Below are 17,683 nucleotides of genomic sequence, written 5' to 3'. Positions count from 1 at the left end.
TAGGCAAGACCTACCTGTGGGCTTGAGGGGAGGTGAAGTTTGGCTGTGGCCACACTGGGGGCATGGACAGTTGTGGCAGAGGCACCAGGGAATATTCCTCAGTGTGAGCTCTTCACGGGTCACCATTTTGGCATTGAGACCTGCCTCACCCAACAGCTTTCAGAGGCTCCTGTGCTGGGATGGCTTGGGCCAAACAACCAACAGAGTGTGAACCAAGCCCCATCCATAAACAGACAGCCTGCCTAAAATCCTGATCCCACAGCTACCCCTAGACATGCATCTTCCATGGCCCTGCCCACCAGAGGTATATGAATCAGCCCTAACCACCGGTGGGCAGACACTGGTCCCTCTTGCCAAGAAGCCTGCACAAGCCCCTGGACAAAGCTCACCCACCAGGGGGCAGACACCAGAAACAAGAACTACAATATGTGGAACAGAGGAATAGAGTGCACAAACAGGAGGAGTTAGACAAAATGAGATGGCAGAGAAATATGTTGCATATGAAGAAACAAGATAAAAACCCAAAGAACTAATAAGTGAAGTGGAGATAGGCAATCTGTCTGAAAAATGAATTCAGAATAATGATAGTGAAGATTATATAAGATGCTAGAAAAAGAATGGAGGCATAGACCAGAAGATACAAGAAATGGTTTTGTTTACTTTTTGCTGTTTTGGCCATGCATTGTGGCTTGTGGGATCTTTGTTCCCAGACCAGGGATTGAATCTAGGTCCTCAGCAGTGAAAGTACCAAGTCCTAACCACTGGACTGCCAGGGGAATCCCCACAAGAATTATAAAGAGCTACAAGATTTAAAGAACAAACCAAGAATTAAACAATACAGTAACTGAAATGAAAAATATACTAGAAGGAAACAACAGCAGAATAAATATGGCAGAAGAATGAATAAATGAACTGAAAGAATGGTGGAAATCACTGATAGTATAGAATAAAGAATGAAAAGAAATTAGGACAAAGAGACAGCTGGAACAACATTAAATGCACTAACATTCATATTACAGGGGTCAAAGAACGAGAAGAGAGGTAAAGCTTGAGGAAACATTTGAGGAGATAAGAATTGAAAACTTCCCTGGGAAATGAAATACTCAAATGCAGGAAGTGCAGAGAGCCCTTTATAGGATAAAGTCAAGGGGAAACATGCCAAGGCACATATTAATCAAAAATTAAATGCAAAGAGAAAACATTAAAAGCAACAAGAGGAAAGCAACAAATAACATATAAAGGAATCCCTATAAGGTTATCAGCTGATTTTTCAGCGGAAACTCTGCAGGCCAGAAGGGAGTGGCATGTTACATTTAAAATGATTAAAGGAAAAAAACCTACAATCAAGAATACTCTACCCAGCAAGGCTCTTGTTCAGATTTGATAGAGAAATTAAAAGCGTTATAGAAGAGAGTAGCTAAGAGAGTTCAACACCACCAAACCAGCTTTACAACAAATGCTAGAGGGATTTCTGTAAGTGGAAAAGAAAACCCCAGAGCTAGAAACAAGAAAATTGTGAATGGAAAAGCTCACTGGGAAAGACAAACATACAGGAAATGTATGATATCACCTGCACACAAATATGTATCAAAACCAGAAACCGTGAGGAGAGGCAACTACAAATGCAGGCTATTGAAAATTCATTTGAAATTAAGACACCAGCAAATTAAAACAATCTTGTAAATATATAGACAGCTATAAATTTTAAAAATTTATAAAATTCAATGTCTGTTGATAATATCTCTTTAAAAGTAAAAAGGATCACTGTAACTTGATAAAAATATGGGCTATATTATGTCTAAACTCATACTGACAGTGAATTATCAGAAACATTTTTATTAAAATTAGAAGCAAGACTGACTGCTTAAAATATTATTCTTTTCCTGTTATTATAGAATTATTAGTGTATGTTCAAATATAGGAGTAATGAATAGACATTTTAAGTGTAAGAAGGGAGGGAACTTAATTTGCCTTTTTATTGATAATATGATTTATATCAATATTAAGGTCATTAAGGGACAAGGAAAATGTCAGATTAGTTTAAGGAAAAAAAAAGAGGTTGTTGTACTGGGAATTGGAGTACATTCAGATTGGAGGCAGCCCTAATCCACTTCCCTCATGAATTACTTCCTCATGAATATAACATTTAGCCTATGACTTTTATCTTTAATCTCCATAAATTAGGAGAATCTAAGTAAGTTGTTTAATTACCATTTCAACTGGAGTATTCCTATTAGCAGCTCCTAGATTGGGTATTTTTCTCTGGTCTAGTTGATATTTCTGAATTTCCTTATAATAATTTTTAATTGTTTTCACATCAAAACCATATATTTTAATTCTACATCAAATTTGGATAGTGGAATTTGATATTAGCATCTGATTAGCATTCTGATTCAAAATGTTGAGGATGGCAAAGAGATGCCCACTCTCATCACTTTTATTCAACATAGTTTTGGAAGTCCTAGCCATGGAAATCAAAGAATAAAAAGAAAGAAACAAAATCTAAATTGGAAAAGGGGAAGTAAACTTGTCACTTTTCACAGATAACAAGATGGTATACATAGAAAATCCTAAAGATGCTATCAGAAAACTACTAGAGCTCATCAGTGAACATGGTAAAGTTGCTGGATACAAAAGTATTATATGGAAATCTCTAGCAATATATATACTACAACAAATAGCAGAAAGAGAACTTAAGGAAACAATCTCATTTACCATTCAGTTCAGTTCAGTTGTTCAGTCGTGTCCGACTCTTTGCGACCCCATGAATCGCAGCACGCCAGGCCTCCCTGTCCATCACCAACTCCTGGAATTCACTCAGACTCACATCCATCGAGTCCACGATGCCATCCAGCCATCTCATCCTCGGTCGTCCCCTTCTCCTCCTGCCCCCAATCCCTCCCAGCATCAGAGTCTTTTCCAATGAGTCAACTCTTCGCATGAGGTGGCCAAAGTACTGGAGTTTCAGCTTTAGCATCATTCCTTCCAAAGAAATCCCAGGGCTGATCTCCTTCAGAATGGACTGGTTGGATCTCCTTGCAGTCCAAGGGACTCTCAAGAATCTTCTCCAACACCACAGTTCGAAAGCATCAATTCTTCAGCGCTCAGCTTTCTTCACAGTCCAACTGTCACATCCATACATGACTACTGGAAAAACCATAGCCTTGATTAGATGGACCTTAGTTGGCAAAGTAATGTCTCTGCTTTTGAATATGCTGTCTAGGTTGGTCATAACTTTTCTTCCAAGGAGTAAGCGTCTTTAATTTCATGGCTGCAGTCACCATCTGCAGTGATTTTGGAACCCCCCAAAATAAAGTCTGACACTGTTTCCACTGTTTCTGCATCTATTTTCCCCCAAAATAATAAAATACCTAGGAGTACAGATGTAAGAGTTGGACCATAAAGAAGGCTGACACCAAAGAATTGATGCTTTCAAATTGTGGTTCTGGAAAAGACTCTTGAGAGTCACTTGGACAGCAAGGAGATCAAACCAGTCAATCCTAAAGGAAATCAACCCTGAATATTCACTGGAAGGACTGACGCTGAGGCTGAAGCTCCAATATTGTGGCCACCTGATGTGAAGAGCCGACTCATTGAAAAAGACCCTGATGCTGGGAAAGATTGAGGGCAAAAGGAGAAGGGGAGGACAGAGGGTGAGATGTTTGGATGGCATCACCAACACAATGGACATGAGTTTGAGCAAACTCTGGGAGATGGTAAAGGACATGGAAGTCTGGTGTGCCACAGTTCATGGGGTTGCAAAGAGTTGGAAATGAGTTAGCAACTGAACAACAACAACAAAACCTATTAACAGTTAGGGAAGCGTTTTCCTATACAAATCCTTTGAATGTCTAATTCTATCTAGGCATCAGCTTCTCAGAGAACCCAACTCTTTTCTAAAGTGGTTGCGTAATTTTATTGTCCCACTGGTAATGTATTAGAATTCTAATTGCTCCACATCCTCACCAACAGTTGGTATTGAACTTTTGAGTCCATGGGGTCGCAAAGAGTTGGACATGACTGAGCACCTGAACAGCAACAGAAGCTGCAATGTGGTATCTCATTGTAGCTTTACTTTGCATTTCTCTACTACCCTGATCATGTTGAATGTGTTTTCATGTGTTTATTCTCATCTATATGTAATATTTTTGTCCAAAATATTTTGTCCATTTTCTCACTGGGTTGTTTGACTTATTATTACTGAATTCAGTTCTTTATAGATTTTTGAACATAAGTCCTTTATCAGTTATTCATTTGTAAGTATTATTTACTGGTCTGTAGTCTATCTTTTCATTTTCTTAAGTGTTGAACGACAGAAGTTAATAATTTTTGATGTTCAATTTAGAATTATTCCTTTATTTTTTGTGCTTTTTCTTTGTAAGAAACTGTGGCTAACTCAGGGTCACAAAGATTATCTGCTGTGCTTTCTTCTAGCTGTTTTATAGATGTAGGTTTACAATCAGACCTATCATTCAAGTTAATTTTTACATATGGTGTGAATCTAGGCTCTTTAAGAAACTTTTTAATACCTTTATGAAACCAGTTAACTCTCAACATAAGTTCATGAGACCTACTTTGCTGAAGGAAGAATATTTCATTTGTGTAATTATATTCAATATGAATATGTGAATATCAAAGCTAACTTACATTTTATATTAATTTTATAATAATATTAACACTCACATTAGATAATGTTCAGTTCAAACTCCATAAGTCCAATTTATAAATGTAATTTATATCACATAAACATATATAAAGGAACAAAACCTAAATTCAAATGTGTTCAAAGAATGTATTCAAAGAATACTGGTAATTACTGAAAAAATTATATATGCATGTAAGTTGTTTTGTGGTATAATTCAGTAAATTAAAAATAAAAAATTACCTTTTTTTCTGCAAAAAACCCCAAATTAAATATATTAATATAAGACCAGATACTATAAAACTCCCAGATGAAAATACAGGAATAATACTCTTTGACACAAATCGTAGCAATGTTTTCTTGGATCTGTCTCCTAGAGTAATGGATATAAAAACAAAAACAAGCAAATATAAACTTAAAAGCCTTTGTACAGCAAAGAAACTGTAGACAAAATAAAAAGACAACTGACAGATTGGGAGGAAATATTTGCAAATGAAGTGACCAACAAGGGATTAATTTCCAAAATGTACAAACAGCTCATACAGCTTAAGTATCAGAAAACAAACAACTCAGTCTAAAGATTGCCAGAAGACCTCAACATATATTTCTCCAAAGATGACATATGGCCAACAGGCACATGAAAATATGCTCAATATTGCTAATTATTAGAGAAATGCAAATCAAAACTACAATGAGGTATCACTCACACCAGTGAGATTAGCCATCATTAAAAATTCTACCAGTAATAAATGCTTCAAAGGGTGTGGAGAATAAGGAACCCCCCTTCATTGTTGGTGGGAATGTAATTTGGTGCAACCATCATGGAAAACAGTATGGATGTTCCTTAAAAAAGCTGAAAATACAATCCTACTTCTGGGCACATTAAAAAAATACATGCATCCCAATGTTCATAGAAGCACTATTTCCAATAGCTAAGACATGAAAGGAATCTAAATATCCATTGACAGATGAATGGATAAAGTTGTTGTACATATATACAATGGAATATTACTCAGCCATAAAAAGAATGGAATATTGTCCATTTGCAGCAGCATGGTTGGACCTAGAGAGTATCATTTTGAGTGAAGTAAGTCAGAGAAAGACAAATATCATATATCACTTGTATGTGTAATCTAAAATATGAATGAAGTGAACTTATTTACAAAACAAATCTAAAGATATAGAAAACAATCTTAATGGTTACCAAAGGTAATAGTGGGAATGGGGGGCAGGGAGTGATAAATCAGGACTTTGGGGTTGACATACACTTCTATATCAAAAATAGGTAAACAATAAAGACTCCATAACCAAAATAGGTAAATAACATTGACTGCATAAAATAACAACATCATGTACACAGTTAAATATATGTACACAGTTGTATACTAATATACATACAGAAGTTTCATATATATATATAGTTGAGTTATATAATATATATAAATATCAGTTCAGTTCAGTTCATTTCAGTCGCTCAGTCATGTCCGACGCTTTGCGACCCCATGAATTGCAGCACGCCAGGCCTCCCTATCCACCGCCAACTCCCGGAGTTCACTCAGACTCGCATCCATTGAGTCAGTGATGCCATCCAGCCATCTCATCCTCTGTCGTCCCCTTCTCCTCCTGCCCCCAATCCCTCCCAGCATCAGAGTCTTTTCCAATGAGTCAACTCTTCACATGAGGTGGCCAAAGTACTGGAGTTTCAGCTTTAGCATCATTCCTTCCAAAGAAATCCCAGGGTTGATCTCCTTCAGAATGGACTGGTTGGATCTCCTTGCAGTCCAAGGGACTCTCAAGAGTCTTCTCCAACATCACAGTTCAAAAGCATCAATTCTTCGGTGCTCAGCCTTCTTCACAGTCCAACTCTCACATCCATACATGACCACAGGAAAAACCATAGCCTTGACTAGGCAGACCTTAGTTGGCAAAGTAATATCTCTGCTTTTCAATATGCTAGCTAGGTTGGTTTTATATTAGTATATAAATATGAGTTGAGATGAGTTGAGGGTTGGGATGCCAGCCTTCTATGGAGTGGAAAATTCTCATATAACTTATAGTTATCCCTATTTATATGCAGTTGGTTTCCTCCATATCTGCCGTCCCACCTCTCTGTATCAACCAACTACAGATCACTTAGGACTGTAGAGTTTCCTACTGAAAAAATCCTTGTGTAAGTGAACACACACAGTTCAAACCCTTGTTGTCAACTGTAAATAAATAAAATATATAATCAAAATACACATGACCTAAATCAAATCCCTTACGATTATACAGTGGAAGTGACAGGTAGATTCAAGGGATTATATCTGATAGAGTGCCTGAAGTCCTATGGACAGAGCTTTGTAACATTGTATGGGAGGCAGTGACCAAAACCATCCCAAAGAAAAAGAAATGCAAGAAGGCAAAATGGCTGTCTGAGGAGGGCTTACAAATAGCTGAGAAAATAAGAGAAGCAAAAGGCAAAGGCGAAAAAGATATTACCTACTGAATATAGAGTTCCAAAGAGAAGCAAGGAGAGCTAACAAAGACTTCTTAAGGGAACAGTGCAAAGAAATAAAGGAAAACAACAGAATGGGAAAGACTAGAGATCTCTTCAAGAAAATTGTAGATACCAACGGAACACTTCATGCAAAGATGGCCACAATAAAGAACAGAAACAGCAAGGACTTAACAGAAGCAGAAGAGATTAGAAGAGGTGGAAGGAATACATAGGTGAACTGTCCAGAAAAGGTCTTAGTGAGCTGGATAACCATGATGGTGCGGTCACTAACCTAGGGCCAGACATCCTGGCCCTAGGTGTGAAATCAAATGTGAAATCAAGTGGGAAGCATTACTATGAACAAAGCCAGTGGAGGTGATGGAATTTCAGCTGAGCTATTTCAAATCCTAAAAGATGATGCTGTTAAAGTGCTGCACTCAATATGCCAGCAAATTTGGAAAACTCAGCAGTGGCCACAGGAATGGAAAAGGTCAGTTTTCATCCTAATCCCAAAAAAAGGCAATAAGGAGATCAAACCAGTCAATTCTAAAGGAACTCAATCCTGAATATTCATTGGAAGGACTGATGCTACAGCTGAAACTTCAGTGTTTTGGCCAACTGATGCAAAGAGCCAGCATTGGAAAAGACCCTGATGCTGGGAAAGATTGAGGGCAGGAGGAGAAGGGGGCAACAGAGGATGAGGTGGTTGGATGGTGTCACTGACTCAGTGGACATGAGTTTGAGCAAAACGCACACCCTGGGAGATGGTGAAGGAAGGAAGGCTGGCATTCTTTAGTCCATGTGGTTGCAAGAGTTAGACATGACTTAGCAGACAACAAGGCCATAGAATAGGAGGCAAAAAAAGAGAAACAAAGTTAAAAGGCTGTAGGGTCCTTGTGCTATTTAGACAATAGCAAAAGTACTACTTTACATTCGACTTTAATAAAACAAGAATATGTTATTTCTAGGGCCGCTCCTAAAAACAGTGAAAAAATTATAACAAGTTAGTAAAGAGGAAAAATAGACTAATAAAAATTCTTAGTAAATTGAAAGGAAGGCAATAATAGTAAAAGGAATGTAAAACATATGGGACTTATAGAAAATAGTCCGATAGATTTAAACCAGAATGTATGAATAATTATATTAAGTGTAAATCGACTGAACAGTCCAATTAAAAGATAAAGATGATCATATTGGATTAAAAAACAAACTCCAGTATATGATACTTGTAAAGAACATGTTTGAAACATAAAGACACTTAGGATGACATTAAAAGGATGGAAAATGATATATCAAGCAACTCTTACTAAAGGAATTTGGTGAATCTATGTTAAAATCAAAGTAGTAGTTGTTGTTCAGTTGTCCAGTTGTGTCCAACACAATGACCCCATAGACTGCAGCATGTCAGGCCTCCCTGTCCCTCACCATCTCATGGAGTTTGCCCAAGTTCATGTTCATTGCATCAGTGATGTCCAGCCATCTTATCCCCTGACACCCTTCTCTTCTGCCCTCAATCTTTCCTAATATCAGGGACTTCTCCAATGAGTCATCTGTTCACATCAGATGACCAAAATACTGCAGTTTCAGCTTCAGCATCAGTCCTTCCAGTGAATAGTCAGGGTTGATCTCCCTTAAGATTGACTGGTTTGATCTTCTTTCTGTCCAAGGGACTTTTAGGAGTCTTCTCCAGCACCACAGTTTGAAGGCATGAATTCTTTGGCCTTCTGCCTTCTTTTTGGTTCGTCTCTCACAAAGTAGAATTGAATCAAAGAAATTACTGGCAATAATAAGATATTTTAAAATGATAGAAGAGTCAATCCAACAAGATCATATAAATTATTTAATTGTAAGCATATATAGATTAGCTCTATTAGATCAGCAAATATCTACTTAACCCTTCCCAACCACCTCCATAGAGAAATACATTTCTATATCCCACTGAAGATGTGCTAGTCCATGGGGGTGAGTTGCCTGGCCAATAGAATGTAAACAGAAGTGCCAGACTGCCAGCTCTGAGCACACACTTTAAGAGGTAATCCATGTTTCCATTTGTATTTCTGAAAGTTTCTAACCTCCATGATGAAAATAATAGCCCCAGGTAGACACTGCCCCTTCAGACTAAGCCCCAGAATGAGACATTCAGAATAGACTATAGCTAGGAACCAAGTCCAGCCAATCTGCAGCTGTGCTACCTCAGCTGACCTGCAAACCCATGACTGAGAAGTTAGTAGAACTGACATAGCTATGTGCCACTAAAATTCTGTGAAAGCTTATTCTGCAACAAGATATGACTAATAGATCACCTAATAACAAAACTTCAATATATATCTATAAAGTAAAAAATGTAACTAAAAGAAGAAATAGACCAATCCCACCCTTAATTGCCATCTGATAGAAAAGTAGCCAAAACCCAGTATGTGAAAGATTGGAAAGGAGAGTAGCATCCTGATCTCACCGACATACATAAATCATTGTGGCTTACAACTGCAGAATGCTCACTGTTTTCATTTTCCCAGGAAACATTTTCTAACGTTCACCGTATGCCAGGGCACAGCTATGTTTAAAATAGGTAACCAACAAGAGCCTACTGTATAGCACTGTCAGTTCTGCTCAATACTCTGTAATAACCTAAATGAGAAAAGACTTTGAAAAAGAACAGACACATGTAAATGGATAACTGAATCACTCTTCTGTACACCTGCAACTAATAGAACATTGTTAATCAACTATACTCCAATATAAAATTTAAAAATTGAAATACATTTCTAAAGGATTGAAATCATACAGAGCTTGATGTTCTCTAAGTAGAAATCAATAAAATATAGCTAGAAAACTCTTAAATGTTTTGGGGAAAAGCAACATAATTTCATTTAGCCCACAGATCAGAGAGAAGTAACAATGGAAGTTAATTTGATTTGTTAAGCAGTCTGGCAGCCATTAGGTTTGCCTATTCAATGTAGAAAACCCTACAATTATCCTCTTCCTATTGTTTTATTCATGATTAATTATTTTCCTAATTACTACCTAGAAAGTGTTTCTCTGCTGCAGTGATAATTTACATTTAAAAGACTTTACCACAGTGAAGGGATAGTTAAATTGTTATAGATGAATGAGAGAAAATACTGGTGACTAATCATTTCTTGGGTGAAGTGAAGGGTGAAAGACATTAAAGTGCAGTGAAAAATAAAGGTAATTAGCAGTAAATGCATTATTAAATATGAATGAAAGACTTTTAATTAAACACTGTTGTTTTTCACTATTTCACTGAAATAACATTAAATTGACTATTTCATCAAAATAGCATATTGGAGACAAAAAAGTCACTTGTTAAAAAGAAAAATAAATAATGATAATTACAGTGACTCAAACGATAATCCATTATGCTCAGAACCAAATGAATAAAACTAGCCAAATAGAAAGCAAGCAAATACAGCAAATGATAGCATCCATCCCATTAATGCAGTTAATTGGAGTTTGAGTTTTATAATATTGTATATATTTATAATATAGTGTTTAGTTTACTTTCACAATGTATTATATGTTACAAAGATAAGGGAGTTATATTTTCTGTTGTTTGAACATGTTTTAAAATGTCATAATAAAATAATGTAGAAAAATATTGATAATATTAAAAAATTTTTATTTAAATGGATATGTACATTTTGAGTTAGAGAAGCAACACTGAAAATGGCTGTGTGTGTGTGATAAGTACTTTTGAAATAACATGTATTGGTCTGACTCTGCCCTTTATACAAAGTTTTATCTTTGACACCCAATTACTGACATAAAGCTATTAAACTTTTATTCATGGGGAATAAATTCCAGTACTTCCAGTAGATGCCTGCAAACCCAGATAGTAGCAAATCCTAAACAGCTGACTCTTGAACAATATGGGTCTGAACTGTGCTGGTCCACTTATACAAAAATTATTTTTCAATAAATACATACTATAGTACTACAAAATCTGCAGTTGGTTGGTTGAATTCATGGATGTGGTACTGCAGATATGGAAAGTTGTTGCAGATTTTTTATTGTGTGGAGCCCATGTCCTGAGCCTCTGGATCATTCAAGGGTCAGCTGTACTATGATTTTTCCTATACTAATGGACTGGTAGCATATACAGCATGGACAAGCTTGACAAAGGCATGCTTCATGCCCTGGCCAGGACAGAGCAGAATGGCATGAGATTTCATAATGTTACTCAGAAAGGCATGCAGTTAAAAACTTATGAGTCGTTTATTTCTAGAACTTTCCATGCAGTATTTTTGGACCACAATTTAACATGGGTCACTGAAACCATGGATAAAGGAGGACTACTGTAATTTTTGAGCAATAAGAGTCTCTGATACAGAGCTTCTAAATCCTTTAATATTTCCTGACTCATAGAAGCAAGAGGTGGGCTCCTGGATGAGCGTTGGTCATTAGACCAAACTATGATTAGAAGCTTTTAACTTTCAGCCTTACCTACCCCATCTTCTGGAGAAGATGGAGTATCTGGAAAATGAGTTAACTGGTCATGCCTACATGATGCAACCTCCATAAAAATCCCTAAAGTATGGGGTTTAGAGAGTTTACAGCTAATTAAACTTGTGCAGATGCCTGGAGGATGGCAGGGAAGCTCAGTGCCACTTCCCACATACTGTGCCCAACGCATCTATTTCATCTGCTTGTTTCTGGGTTGTATTCTTTTATAAAAAATGGATAATCTAGTAAACAAAATGTTTTCCTAAGTGCTGTAAACTGCTCTAGCAAATTATCAGACCCAAACTGGGGGGTCATGGGAATCTCTGATTTATAGCTGGTTGGTCACAAGCACAGGTGAGGACCTGGATTGTGACTGACACCTGAAATTGGGGTGAAGGGCAGTCTTGTGGGACTGAGCTCTTAAACTTTGCGGTCTGTGCTAACCTCAGGTAGATAGTATCAGAATTGAACTGAATTGTATGTAGGTCAGCCAGCTTGTGTCAGAGAATTGGTCAGCGGGGTGTCCTCTCCTTCACTGGCAGGTGGCTTCTTTACCACTAGCACCTCCTAGGAAGCCCAAACACCACTGAGGTTTCTTGTAAATGAAGGCAGGTCATAAGGGAGGGAATACATATCTAATAGTAGCCGATGAAGGCAAGCATCATTCTGCCAAATCCTTCCAAATAGTTTTTTTTTAAATTAATTAATTTATTTTTTATTTTACTTTACAATTCTGTATTGGTTTTGCCATACATTGACATGAATCCACCACGGGTGTACATGCATTCGTGACTCAATCTTTCATGCCCTGGTATGACCAGGAGCAAATGGATGCCATGTTAAACAATTTGAACTAGTGATTCTACTTCTGGAACTCTTTTTAATGCAAAGAACCTGAAATACTGAAATACAGACCAGTATTTAGGCAGAAAGATGTCAAGAACAATATTAGCTATAACAGAAAAACCTGACAAAAAGTCTAATTGTTCCATAATGGCAGAAGAGTTCATATTAAATCAAATTAAATCATGCCAGATGCTTGCTTTCCCCCTCATTCATTAGATCTAATGTGTTAACAAGTTGTCTTTATTCTACTTGCTAAATATTTCTCAGATTTTGACTTCTTAAAAATAAAATTCTAGAGAAATTAGATATTCTAAATGAGATATGAGGTGGGTTATATTCTTTAGCAAGACACTGGATCTCTGAAGAAGTCCATTTGTTGCCTCTAAAATAAATAAGGACCTGACAACAAAGGACACTTTTCTGGTTTTGAAAAAAATTAGTATCATAACTCAATAAATGCAGTTATTGACTCCTATGCATCATTAAATTGTTTTATTGAAAACAAGGTTCTGATACAAATAAATAAAGTATAAAATACTAAAAGTGATGGTGACAAATTTGGAAGTCAGAAGACACCTGTGCCAGAAACTGGGTTGGTAGGCCTAGAAAGTATTAAGAATTATTGACTGAGGAGATGACTTCTACTTCTGATAATGTAGTATGTTAAATGTCTCAAACAATGCTTTTGGTTTCAATAACTAATAAGCTGAATTTTAAAAATTCAAGGATTTCTGAGATGATCTTTTTAGCTCTTCAGAGCTCACAAATAAAGTGAAAGTAGAAATCTTGAAAATTAAGGAAATACTCAAACCAGCTAGATTCTGGTTTATGGAAATTGCATTACAGGGGGATGCAGGGCCAGGAGATAGAACCTAGGGATCATCTAGGCTAGTTGAGTCTAATAGGAGAATTCGAATAGAAATGATCCTAATAGAAGACCACCAACAGTGAGAATGATACATATTCACTGGAATGAATCCCAGAAGCATTGTAGCCTAGCATTTAAGAGCATGTATACTGGGTCCAAACTGCCTGGGGTTAAATCTCAGCTCTTCCAATGACCTTGGGAAAGAAACTATCAGTTTCTTCACCCATAAAATAAAGATAATAATATAACTATCTCATAGGGTTGTTCAGAGCATTAAATTAGTTAATATATATAAAGATCTTAGAGACAGTAAGGTGGAGACAAGATGGTGGAGTAGAAGGACATATGAAAACACCGTCACAACTAACTGCTGAACAACAATCAACAAAAGATACTGGAACTTAACAAAAAAGATACTCTGCATCCAAAGACAACAAGGAAACCACAATGAGATGGTAGGAGGGGCACAGCTGCAAAAATATAAAATCCTATACCTGTTAGGTGGGCAACCCACAAACTGGAAAATAATTCTATCACAGATGCTTTCCCATAGGAGTGAAAGTCTTAAGCCCCACATCAGGCTTCCCAGCCTGGGGGTCAGGCATTGGAAGAAGGAGCCTCCAGAGCATTTGGTCAGTGGGATTTGGTCACAGAAATTTCACAGGAAAGGGGGAAACAAAACTCCACTCTTGCAGGGTGCATGTAACATCTCCTGAGAGCAGGACAAAGGGGAAAAAACTAGTGACCTCATAGGAGCATGGGCCAGACCTACCTGCTGGTACTGGAGAGTCTTCTCAGAGGTTGGGGGAGGTTATGGTTCACTGCAAGACATACACACTGTGGCAGTAGTTCTAGGGAGTACTCGTTGGTGTCAGCCCTCTTGGAGGCTGCCATTTTCTTACCAAGTTCTGGCTACTTTGAACAACCTGTAGGCTCCAGTTCTGGGACACCTCAGGCCAAACAACTAACAGGGTGAGAACATAGCACCAGCCATCAGCAGACAGGCTGCCTGAAGTCTTCCTAAGCCCACAGCTTCACACTAAATGCACTCCTGACGTAGCTCTGCCCTGCCACAGGGATAAGATCAGCTCCTTCCAACAGTGGTCAGGAACCAGTCCCCTCTACCAGGAAGCCGGTAGAAACTGACATCATCCATCACGGGGCAGACAGCAGAAACAAGAAGAACTATAACCCTGTAGCCTGCAAAATAGAAACTACAATCACAGAAAGGTAGGCAAGAAAGGAAACCACAAACAAAATGGAAAGACAACCCACAGTATGGGAGAAAATATTCTCAAATGATGCGATTCATAAGCAATTAGTCTCCAAAATTTATAAACAGCTCATGAAGCTCAATATCCTCAAAATAGAAAACCTAATCAAAAAATGAGCAGGAGACCTAAATAGACATTTCTCCAAAGGAGATATACAGATATGCAACAGGTACACAAAAAGATGTTCAACATTGCTAATTAACTAGAGATGCAAATCAAAACTATAATGTGATACCTCCTAACATCAGTCAGGATTCCATCATCAAACAGTCTAAAAACAATACATGCTGGAGAGTATGTTGAGAAAAATGAACCCTCCTACATTATTGGTGATGATGTAAATTGGTACAGCTGCTATGCAGAACAGTATGGAGGTTTCTTGAAAAACTAAAAATAGAATTACCATATGATCCAGTATATATGATCATATCTATGACCCAAGTCTTGGCATATATATGGAGAAAACCAGGGTTAAAAAAATACCTGCAGCTCAATGTCATTGCCATGCTGTTTACAATAGACAAGACATGGAGGCAACTTAACTGTCCATCAACAGATGAGTGGAGAAAGAAGATGTGGTACACACATACAATGGAATATTACTCAGCCGTCCAAAAGAATGAAATAATGCCTTTTGAAGCAACATGAATGGACTTGGATATTATCATACCTGGTGAAGTAGGCTAGACAGAGAAAGACAAATATCATATTATAGTGCTTGTTTGTGAAATCTAAAAAAATGATGCAAATGAACTTATTTACAAAATAGAAGTAGACTCACAGACTTATAAAACAAACCTAAGGTTACCAAAGGGGAAAGCAGAGAAGGATAAATTGGGAGGTTGGGATTAACACATACACACTGCTTTATAAAAAATAGATAATCAACATGGACCTGCTCTATAGCCCAGGAAACTCTACTTAATATTCTGTAATAACCTAAATGGGGAAAGAATTTGCAGAAGAACAGATATATGGTATGTATAGCTGTACTACTTTGCTGTACTTTCCAATATTTGGCCACCTGATGAGAAGAACTGACTCATTAGAAAATACCCGGATGCTAGGAAAGATTGAAGGCAGGAGGAGAAGGGGACAACCGAGGATGAGATGGTTGGGTGGCATCACTGACTCAATAGACATGAGTTTGAACAGGCTCCGAGAGTTGGTGATGGACAGGGAAGCCTCACATGCTGCCATTCACAGGGTGCAAAGGGTTGGACATGACTGAGTGACTGAACTGAACTAACCTGGGGCTCAGACATGTTTGAGGTATGCATTGATGCCATGCTTTTTTTTGTCTGAAATACCTCAAGCAATATATGTGGAATCTAAAAATCATACAAACAAATGTAAATGTAAAACAGAAACAAGTCACAGATACAGAAAACAAATCAGTGGTCTTGCATAAAGTAGAAAAACAAAAAGGATATATTGCACAGCACAGGAAATTATAAATATTATCTTCTGAACACTTTTAATGGAGTATAGTCTGTGAAAACATTGAATCACTATGTGGTGGTTTAGTCACTAAGTTGTGGCTAACTCTTGCAACTCCATGGACTGTAGCTCATCAAACTCTCTCTCCATGGGATTTTCCAGGCTAGAATACTGGAGTGGTTTGCCATTTCCTTCTGCAAGGGATCTTTCTAACCCAGAGATTGAACCCAGGTCTCCTGCACTGCAGGCAGATTCTTTACCAACTGAGCTACCAGGGAAGCCCTGGATCACTATGCTATACAAATGAATTAATATAATATTGTAAATCAACTGTATTCCAATTTTCAAAAGTGGGGCTGACTCCCAGGTAACAGATAGAGTGAAATAAATATCTTTTCTGTGAAAATAGAAAGTTCAACTCTGGCCTCAACATGGAATTTAATGACCAGAAAAATTATCTTTCAGAAAATAAAATTAGTTTTAGGCAAAGAAAAACATTTCTTTAGTGACTGACACTTAAAGAGAATTCTAAAGGATCAAAGTTAGACATGACAAGATGATTCCTAATGAAAAATTTGAGATGCAAAAAGACATTGTGAGTTCAAGGAGCCTGTCTATATTTCATGAGGTCTCATGTGGAAGTGGGCTAGTGTGTACTGTCATAGTGATCAATTATTAATGTGGCACTTGTCACTTGTACCCAAAATGATATTAAATATTTGTTAAGTTTTTTGAGTGCCTTCTATAAAAGATACATATAGATTCAAAGTGCATGGTTTAGTAAAACAATGCCAAAATTACTGATCAATATTATCAGAAAAGTCAATATTTGTAGTTTGTAATTCTGTGTTAACATTTCATTTTGTTTGTATGTGTAGACAATAGTGATATAAGTAACTTGTAACTATATTCTATATTAAATAGCTGTTTTTAAATAAGTTATATGATCTATAGTATATTTGAAAGGTGAAAGTGAAGTTGCTCAGTCGTGTCTGACTCTTTGTGACCCCATAGACTGTAGCCTACCAGGCTCCTCTGTCAATGGGATTTTCCAGGTAATAGTACTGGAGTGGGTTGCCATTTCCTTCTCCAGGGAATCTTCCCAACCCAGGGCTTGAACCCGGGTCTCCCGCATCGTAGACAGACGCTTTACCATCTGAGTCACCAGGGAAGTCCAATATTTAGGGAAAATCAAATCATAGTGTATCCTGTGTTTTTCTATATGTTGTAAAACATAATTATGATGCTATCATAATTTTGTTTTGTCTGTAATTGTACCTTTGTAAATATAATTTTCACAAATTGTTTTTTCAGCACACTGTAAACACCATATAAACAACAGTCATATTACAGTATTTTTTTAAAAGGCAGGCAATGGTATGGTAAATATGTAAGCACATCTAAACAAAAACTTATTGAATAAATAAAGTAGTAATAATATCTAATTTGAGGGGGATAGAGAAAGAACTAAATTCCTGGATTGAAAGGACATATACATTGGAGGTAGTGTTGTTTGGAGTTAAAATGTTACATGGCCTTCACATTATCTTGAAAGAGGATAAAGATCCTAACTTTAGAGAGGAAGCCAAGATGAGAGAATAGAACAATAAGCTCACCTCCTCCCACAAAGACATCAAAGATACATCTCTACATAGAAGAGTTCTCACAGA

Source organism: Oryx dammah, unplaced genomic scaffold, assembly GCF_014754425.2.
Source record: "Oryx dammah isolate SB20612 unplaced genomic scaffold, SCBI_Odam_1.1 HiC_scaffold_11232, whole genome shotgun sequence".
NCBI classification, from domain to species: domain Eukaryota; kingdom Metazoa; phylum Chordata; class Mammalia; order Artiodactyla; family Bovidae; genus Oryx; species Oryx dammah.
The sequence above is the reverse complement of the archived record's forward strand: the minus strand, read 5'-3'. Positions refer to the sequence as shown.